This window comes from Marmota marmota, unplaced genomic scaffold (assembly GCF_001458135.2).
Source record: "Marmota marmota marmota unplaced genomic scaffold, marMar, whole genome shotgun sequence".
Classification (NCBI taxonomy): domain Eukaryota; kingdom Metazoa; phylum Chordata; class Mammalia; order Rodentia; family Sciuridae; genus Marmota; species Marmota marmota.
In genome coordinates, this window is record NW_026000174.1 from 2,775,487 (window position 1) to 2,784,704 (window position 9,218).

Sequence of the window (9,218 nt, forward strand, 5' to 3'; positions counted from 1 at the left end):
TGAATGGAGTGGTTGTCCTCATTTCCATTTCAGAGGATTTGTCGCTGATATACAGGAATGCCTTTGATTTATGCGTGTTGATTTTATATCCTGCCACTTTGCTGAATTCATTTATTAGCTCTAATAGTTTCTTTGTAGAGCCTTTTGGGTCTGCTAGGTATAGAATCATATCATCTGCAAATAGTGATAATTTAATGAACTTGATTTTTTTAGAAACTCGAACTAGCATTTCTCAAGCCAGTGTAGAATGGAATTTAGAGAGGATAGATATTATCTGAAATTGAGAGGGGCCTGTCTGGAGTGCTGTCTTTTACAGAAACAAAGCTCTGGTAGGGTGACATCAGCATTGTTCAAAGGGTTACTGGAGGGGAACAAGTGAAAAGACTAGAAAGACAAGAAAGAGTGTGGGTGGTGGAAGATGGATTTCTTCAACTTGGGACATTTAAACACTCTCTTCTTCTAAATCACAGGTTTTGTGGGAGAGGAACTGCTTGTTGTTCTTCCCTGAATCTCCTGTGGTGCTGAGCATAGTGTACTTTTAAACAATTAATAGAGAGAGCAACTAAAGACAATCTTCTGGGTGTGGGAGTGAGCTCAGTGGTAGAGTACAGCATGCACAAGGCCCTGGTTTGGGTCTTCAGCAGCAAAAACAAACAAACAAAACAAAACTTCTGATTAGATTCCACAAGTATCAGTTGAGCACCATCTTTATGGTTTGGCCACCGTGAGCACCTGAAAGATCCAAATGAAATAATGAAGTAATTCCGTGGTCCCTGGCCTTGAGGAGTTTATGGTCCAACTAAGAACAATTTTAAAGCAACATAAGCCAATGAGGGATGTGGGGTTTGGATCATCTAGTTTACTTTGTGAGTATTGATGAAGTAATTCACTGTGGTTAAGAAATGTCCCCACTGAATTGTTGTGGGTTTTTTTTTTTTAATTGTTGGTTCTTGATCTATTCCTTGAAAGGATTTTGATTCACATTGGGAAGATGGCCCAGCACAGTCCCTGGTACATACAAATTTATTAGATGGGTTCCAAGTAGGAGAAACTGTGTAGACAAGCTGTATGAGTAGAACAAACCGAGAACCATAGACTCTCAGGACTGGGAGTAGGAAGGACACTGCTGGTTGCCTTTTCTTCCTTCTTAACATCCCCAGTTTTTCCCTTAGGTTTTTTCCCTCCAAATGGCCACATACTTTGAGTCTTGGCCCTTTCAGAACAAAGCAGTGGGTCAAAATTAACCTCTACCTATCTTGGTACTCTTGTCTCTTGCCAGTGATTAACTTAGGAGTAGATACATGACCCAAGTCTGGCCAAAAAGATGGGAAAATGGTCTGCCTAAAGACTTTGGGGAAAGGTTTTTCTCACCAAAGAGAGCCCCTTTTCTTTCCTGGAAACTCTCATATCTGCTGGGACACCGGGAACCTGAGGAAAACAACCCTAGGGCCAAGTAAAATGCCAAGGATGAGTCTGAGTCATTGATGACATTGTTGAGCCACTAAATAAACAAATTCTGGAGCACTTACCTCTGAACTGCTTGTAATATGAAATAAATTTCCTGTTTTCAACCAATTGGTGTCTGTTACCTACAGATAAAAGCAATTCCCCCTCTCTGATGGGTTTCTTGGATCGCCTCTGTCATATAACAATAGCTCACATCTATTTATGCAGAACTTCCAATGCACTGGCACTCTTCTGTGTGCTTTACTCATTCAGATCCACAACATCTCTTGTGTTATGCAATATCAGTCCCATTTTCATAAAGAGGAAACTGAGGCACTGAGAGTTAACCTGACTTATACATCTGGTACATGGTAGAATCACAGTGTATTCCCAGGCTTCAAAGTGTAAACCCTTGTCTTCTCCCCATTTCATGAGCCTCTCTCTGGTGATCACCCATCTCCAGGACAGAGGACTCTCCATGGCATTGACCTTTGCATGTGCAGGGTATGTAAGGAGATCACTCCACTGACAAGGATAGGGAAGGTAAGGCTGGATGTAAGGCAAAGTGAGAAGTTCAGATTGGGCTAGCCACTTTTGAGTGGAGGATACTGTCATGGAAGCATTTCTTGAGGATGATAATTCTCAGAAGACTAAAGAGGAGAGCCCAAGGGAAGCTATTGTATTAGCTAGCATGCTCACAAGAGCCTTAGTGACCTAGATGGGGAAATGAAGGGTGAAAACCCAGGATGCCAAGAAACAGAATCTGCAGTGCATGCAGACTGGTTGGATGTGAAGGTGAAAGTGAGAGTTCTCAGATTATGAACTGTGTTGTCATGGACTGAGAATTGTGCAAAGTTGAACTTGGGCTCCAGAAATGGTACACTGAGCTGGATTATAACTACAACTACTACCACTTGCTTTTATAGAGTGGTCAAGTTGCCTTTATTATCTTTGAATCCCCAGCAGTTTCAAGAATTCAGATTGTGTCATGGTCCCAGATCAGAGGTTCAGAACTGAAGAGAGACTTGTCTAAGGCCATTGCCGTTAGTAAGTGGCAGGACCCAAACCTGTGTCTGTCCTATTCCAAGGTCTTTCCCCACTTCCATCTTGAAACTATGGTCCTACATTGTTAAAACTCAGCATTTCTGAATCATGTGTATTCCCACAAATGTGCCCCAACCCCCCTCTTTCCCCAAGAACAAAAAGCAAACACATTTGTATACTGAATGAAATTAGCAACGGATACCTACAGAGAGTCCATGTGCTTCCGTCTCAGGACTAGAGAACCTTGCAGTCAGAGGAGATGAGTGGAGCTGTGAACTGCAGTGCAAAGTCAGGGTACTTGGTTAAAGTGCCTCAGGGGAAAACGTCAGGATTTGCGCAGGTTCTTCACACCTGCTCAGGCACAGCCTTTTAGACACATAGCAAGGATCCTGAAAGCTCCCACAATATTCCTTTGAGTTGGTGAGAGGATATTTAATGGCCTCTACATTAAAAAGACCCCTGTGTGGCCTGTGGTGCATTCTAGCCAACACAAATGTTACCTATGTGCCCCTGTAGCCCACTTGCAAGCACTCCCAGACAACCCCACGTTGGAGTTCCAAGACAGACTGAGGAATTTGCCTCCTAAGAGACCTTTGAAAGCAGTAAAATCTCTTCAAGAAGCAGTATATGGAACCCTGCATTGAATGGATGGAGTTGGTGGACATTAAGAGACCCTTGAGTTCTGCATTTCTGTAGGCTTGCCTCTCCGTGCAGCATGCACTGGCAGGATCACAGAGCTATAAATCAAGCAGCTCAAGCCAAGGCCAAGAGAGGAAGTAACACTCTGCCCACCAGAGACACAAGTCAGTAGAAATGGTAGGACTAAAACTCAGATATCTTGCCTCTTATTCCAAAACTCTTTACTTTTCTCCATTTTTACACAAAGATATTATTTTTACAAAGAGATATTATTCCCACACTATTTGAATCAAACTTAATTCACAATTGTTATTTATATTTGTATAATGTATCAAAGTTGTAGAATGAATTCAAATACAATCCTTTCAAGTGCCCTATGAAACAGGGGAGCCTCCCTTCACACAAAGAAAGGAGAAGTCAAGCAGTTAAGTGACTCCCCAAAGCTGTATAAATAGTAAGAGAAAGAACCCAACCTAGGGTGTGGACCTTTCTCTTTGCATCCAGGACTCTTTCCACTTCTGGGCTGTAGAATTCCAATAAAGAGGAACCACTATTGTATACCCAACACCCAGCGCAGGGCTTGCCACATGGTCCTTGTTAGATGGAAAGGAGGATGGATGGGAGGATCCATGAGTAGACAAAAGAAATTCAGGATCTTATTTTCCTGATGATTTTTAATGGAACCCATGGGAGTGAATTTCTATTATGAATGGCTCCACTTAAAGGCAAAGAGTTATAACTCTCTGTAACTGTTTTAAATGCTTGGGTCTTAAATTTTTGAAACATTAATGTAAAAAGTGGTTTAATTACTTTAAGAATTTTCAATAAGAAGACTGCATAGTACACACTCAGTAAATGTTTCTGGAATTTAATTATTTAAATGCTAGAATGGGGAAATAAAAGTAGTTGAAGAGTCTCTATGTTACTAAGATAATTAAAGAATAAACTTTACTGATTATTTGAAAAATAACTTGCCCCAAATTCAAGCCTATTGGGAAGAAATAAATAGCTTGAGTGAAGTGAGATCGTGACCTGCACATCCAGGATCTTTGGTTCTGGAGGGTTAATAACAATGTCCAATCCTCATCACAAATGAGTGAAGAGATTGCCTTTGCCTGCTGGTGCACAATGGACCCTGGGTGAGCCAATCCGTGCTTCTCATGTGCAGCCAAGCAGAGGGACATAGAAGTGAAGTTGTCATGGTAACTTTTTTGCTGATTAGAAGAATAGATGAAGCTGGAGTCACCCTCTTTGCTTCACATGGGGGTGGAAGTCAGGCTATCCAATAGCGAGGAGCAGTGAGAATTCTCTCTAGACAAAGAAAGTACAGGAAGTTTGAATTTAACAAACAGTAGAACAAATGCAGGTCAGATGCTGGCTAGAATCATTAAGATGCCAGGTAAATAGTTTTTATTATCAAACTGAGGAGGCAGTGGTTAAAAGTTGGTCTCTATCTAGGTCTGTGTTTTTAAACTTTCCTAATGTTATGGGGATAAATGAAGCAAGGCCAGAGTCAGAGGGCAAGCTTTTGCTGTAATCAATCAATCCCCTGAACCCCAAGTTCAGGTAGTTTCAGAACTTTATACCCAGCATGTAAGGGGAGGGGCTCAGAAGTTCACAGTCTGCAGAAGTTCACAGAAAAGCAGCTTTTTCTCTCACTGTTTTGGGCAAGTTAACCCTTCAAGTATAATACCTGAGAAAGGGAGAGCTTCTTCTCCCCCTTTTTCTCTCCCCCTGCCAGTTGTTACCATGGGGCCCAGTTGGTAACTTATCTTAAAAATGTAGACATCTTTGTGAAGTCCCAGCTCAAGGCCAGAGGCCTTGTTTGCACATTTCTACAAACTACTCTACTGGATATGTTTGTGAAAAATTAATAAGGGGGTGTCCAGCACCTGGAGTGCTGGTATCTTCTTGGCCAGTAGACAAGTAAAACAGGGTGGCATGAAACTAGGAAGTTTATCTACATTGAATTCTTTTGCAGAGGCTCTTTTGCTGACAGTCCTAAAATCAGCCATGGTGAAGATGTCTGGAGAAGCCCAGTTAAGACTTTTCTGTGGAGAAAAACGGTGCCACTTCACTAAGAGTCTACTTATGAAAAATTACAGACTCCAGCTCCTTTTCCCAAGCTTCTGCTCTATCGAGTCAGGAGAGGAGTCCAAGTTTTCTCATTTAAAAACTATCCATACCTTCCTTCTCCAGCAGAGATCTGATGGACCATATTCCCATAAACCCTGCACTAGTAAGCATAGAACATCAGAGAGAAGATCCAAGCTGGAGCCCACTCAACTCTTCTCACCTCATGGAAAAACTTAGGGCTAATAAAGCCTGTTTTTTATTTGAGTCTCATTTTAAAACAAAACAAAAGCCGAGTTTGAATAACCAGTGATTTATAACAGTTCCCAAATAAGCTACTTTAGTTTATATATTGTACTTTATTTTTTTAAATTTTATTTTATTTTATTTTTTATTGATTTTTTTAAATAAATGCATTACAATCTTAATACATGAATACAGCACAATTTTTCATATCTCTGGTTGTATATAAAGTATGTTGACACCAATTCATGTCTTCATACATGTACTTTTGGATATGATGTCTATCACATTCCACCATCCTTACTAATCCCCTGCCCCCTCCTTTCCCTCCCACCCCCTCTGCCCTATCTAGAATTCATCAATTCCTCCCATGCTCTCCCTCCCTACTCCACTATGAGTCAGCCTCCTTGTATTAGAGAAAACATTCGGCATTTTTTGGGTGGGGATTATCTGACTTCACTTAACATTATCTTCTCCAACGCCATCCATTTACCTACAAATGCCATGATTTTATTCTCTTTTATTGCTGAGCAAAATTTCATTGTGTATATATGCCACATTTTTTAATCCATTCATCCACTGAAGGGCATCTAGGTTGGTTCCACAGTTTAGCTATTGTGAATTGTGCTGCTATAAACATTGATGTGGCTGTGTCCCTGTAGGATGCTGTTTTTAAGTCTTTTGGGTATAAACTGAGGAGAGGGATCGCTGGGTCAAATGGTGGTTCCATTCCCAGTTTTCCTAGGAATCTCCATACTGCTTTCCATATTGGCTACACCAGTTTGCAGTCCCTTTAATCTTACATTCTGCCTTAACATTTTATTAATTGATAGAAATAAAAAAAAAAACTGTTCAGTTTGCCCAATGCCATTCCTCTACCTTATCTAGGTGACAAACCCTGCTTGTTCTTTAAAAATTCATCTCAAATGTCCATCTCTTGCCACCTTGAGCTCTGTCCTCCATCCTTCACTTGCAGAATACTTTGTTCCCTCTTATCTGTCTATGCACAGCACCCTCTACTAATACCCTACTGTAGAATTTACTCTAATAAATAATTCAATAGCTATTTACAGATCTGTCCTGTCACTCTCTGTTCTCTCATGTAGGAAGCTCATTAGACAACATGTGTTTTATGCTCTTTGTATCTTTCCCTTTCTTTAACTCCTTTGCCATAAGGTGAAATAATGAATGAATGACTATATGAAGTAGATATAGGTTCCATGTAGGCAGGAATTTTTGTCTGTTTTATTCACTAGATAAATATCTCAAGTTCGTAGAAAAGTACCCACTACATAGATGGATCTATTAAATAATTATTGAAATAATAAATAAGTGGTTTAGTTTACACAAACCAATAGAAACAAGAGAATTGACCTACTATGTTCCCAGCCTAACAATATGATTTTTTCATTGGACATCAATATTGTCACAGTCTCCTGAACAGATTAAGATTGAGATCCCTATTTGACACTTCCTTCATTGACTAGTTTGGAGTTTGGCTGGGTGGACCTAAGGTATTCTAATAGAGAAAAAGCAGTAACCTTGCAAGCATTTATCTCAAACCCACATAATTTAGAGCAAGTCAACTGTTTTTATTTTCATCCTTAGTTATTACATTCCTTTACTTATGGTAATACTGGAATGGGAAGAATCCTCTAGGATTGTTTACAAGGAATAGCAATCATAAAAATAACTTCATTTATTAAGAATTTACTAAATAGTCTAGGCAGTCCATTTATTTGTGTGATCTTCAACTTTTTTCATCAATGTTTAATAGTTTTCAGCATACACATCTTTTACCTCCTTGGTTAAATTTAATCCTAAGAATTTGCTATGCTATCATAGATGGGATTTTTTAAAATTTCTTCTTTACACATTCATTGCTAGTAAATGGAAACATTACTGATTTTGTGTGTTTACTTAGTATTTTAAAACTTTACTGAATTCGTTGATCAGTTCTAACAAATTTTTCAGTGAAGTCTTTATAGTTTTCTATGTGTAAAAACATGTTGTCAGCAAAGAGAAATAATTTCACTTCTTCCTTTCCTGTTTGGATGCCTTTTCTTTCTTTCTCTTGCTTAATTGCTCCGGCTAGGCTAACAGTACTGTGTTAAATATAAGTGGTATGTTAGTTAGCTTTCTGTCACTGTGACAAAACACCTGAGAAAATCAACTTAAAAGAAGGAAAGATTTATCGGTCTCACAGTTTTAAAGGTTTTAATCCATGATAACTTGGCTCTGTTGGTTTGAGGCAGATAGTGAAGCAGTGTATCATGGTGGAAGTACATGGTGGATGAAGTCCATTCATTTCATGATAGGTGGGTAGTGGGGGAGGGGGGAGACCAATGTCCCAATATTTCCATCTAGGGCATGATCCTAATGACCTAACTTCCTTCTACTAGCCCCCACGTCCTAAAATATCTATCACCTCCCAATACTGCAACTTTGGTCTGCTAGTATTTTGTTGAAGATTTTTGCATTTATATTCATTAATGTTTTTTGGAACAGATTGAGAAAAAAATGTAGTAGCTCTTCTTTAAGTGTTTGATAGAATCCAAAGCCATTGGTCCTATGCTTTTCTTAGTGGGATATTTTTATTACTAATTTAATCTCTATACTTGTTATTAATCTGTTCAAAATTTTTATTTCCTCATAATTCAGTCTTGGTAGGTTATACTTTTCTAGCAATTAATTCGTTTCCTCTAGGTTATCCAATTTCTTGGCATATAATTGTTCATAGTAGTCTCTTATGATCTTGCATTTCTGTGGTTATCAATTTTAACAATTTCTATTTCATTTCTGATTTTATTTATTTGGTTTTTCTCCTTTTTTCCTTAGCTATCTTGGATAGCTAGGGGTTTGTCAATCTTACATTTTCAGTTAACTAATTCAGTTTTGTTGATTATTTCTATTGTTTTTCTAGTTTCTATTTCATATATTTATGCTCTGGTCTTTGTTATTTCTTGTCTTCTGCTAACCTCAAACTTAATTTGCTCCTTTTATAGTTCCTTGAGATATGACATGGGTTGTTTCTTTGAGATCTTTCTTCTTTTTTGATGTAGATATTTATTGCTATAAAGTTCTCTCTTAGAACTGCTTTTGCCGCATCAATTGTGGTATATTGTCTTTGTCTCCAAATGTTTTTAAAGTTTTCTTTAAATTTCTTCTTTGACCCAATGGTGTTCAGAAGAATATTTCTTAATTTCCACATATTGTGAATTTTCGAAAATTCCTCCTATTGTTGATTTCTAGTTTCATACCACTGTAGTCTTAAATTTGTTAAGACTTATTTGTGGCCAACATAGGATCCATGCAGGAGAATGCTCTGTGTGCATTCGAAAAGAATATGTTCTTTTATTGTTCGATGAAATGTTCTGTTTATGTCTGTTAGGTCTGTTGATTCAAAATGTAGTTTAAGTCCAATATTTCCTTATTAATTTTCTGACTAGATGATCTGTTCATTGTTAAAAATTGGGTATTGAAGTCCTCCACTCTTATTATAATGCTGCCTATCTCTCCTTTCAATCTCCTAATATTTGCTTTATATATTTAGATGCTTCAATGTTAAGTGCTTGTATATTATAATTGTTATATCCTCTTGATGAATTGACTCCATATCACTATCTTTTTTCTTTTTCTTTTTTCTTTTCTTTTTTTTTTTTTTAAGAACTGAAGATTGAACCCAGGGGCACACAACCACTGAGCCACATCCCCAACCCTTCCTTCCTTCCTTCCTTCCTTCCTTCCTTCCTTCCTTCCTTCCTTCCTTCCTT

The 9,218-nt window shown here is 38.4% G+C and overlaps 1 protein-coding gene and 1 long non-coding RNA gene across 4 annotated transcripts in view; one reads left to right on the forward strand and one right to left on the reverse strand.

The window, feature by feature from the left end:
- The window catches only part of Me3 (malic enzyme 3), a 200,570-nt gene that overhangs the window by 99,695 nt on the left and 91,657 nt on the right, over window positions 1-9,218 (forward strand). The window lies entirely within an intron of this gene.
- LOC107135445 overlaps window positions 3,982-9,218 on the reverse strand; it is a 12,725-nt gene continuing 7,488 nt past the window's right edge. The window contains exon 3 of the long non-coding RNA XR_001502567.2: window positions 3,982-4,440. This is a non-coding gene — a long non-coding RNA (uncharacterized LOC107135445). The remainder of the gene's footprint in view (window positions 4,441-9,218) is intronic.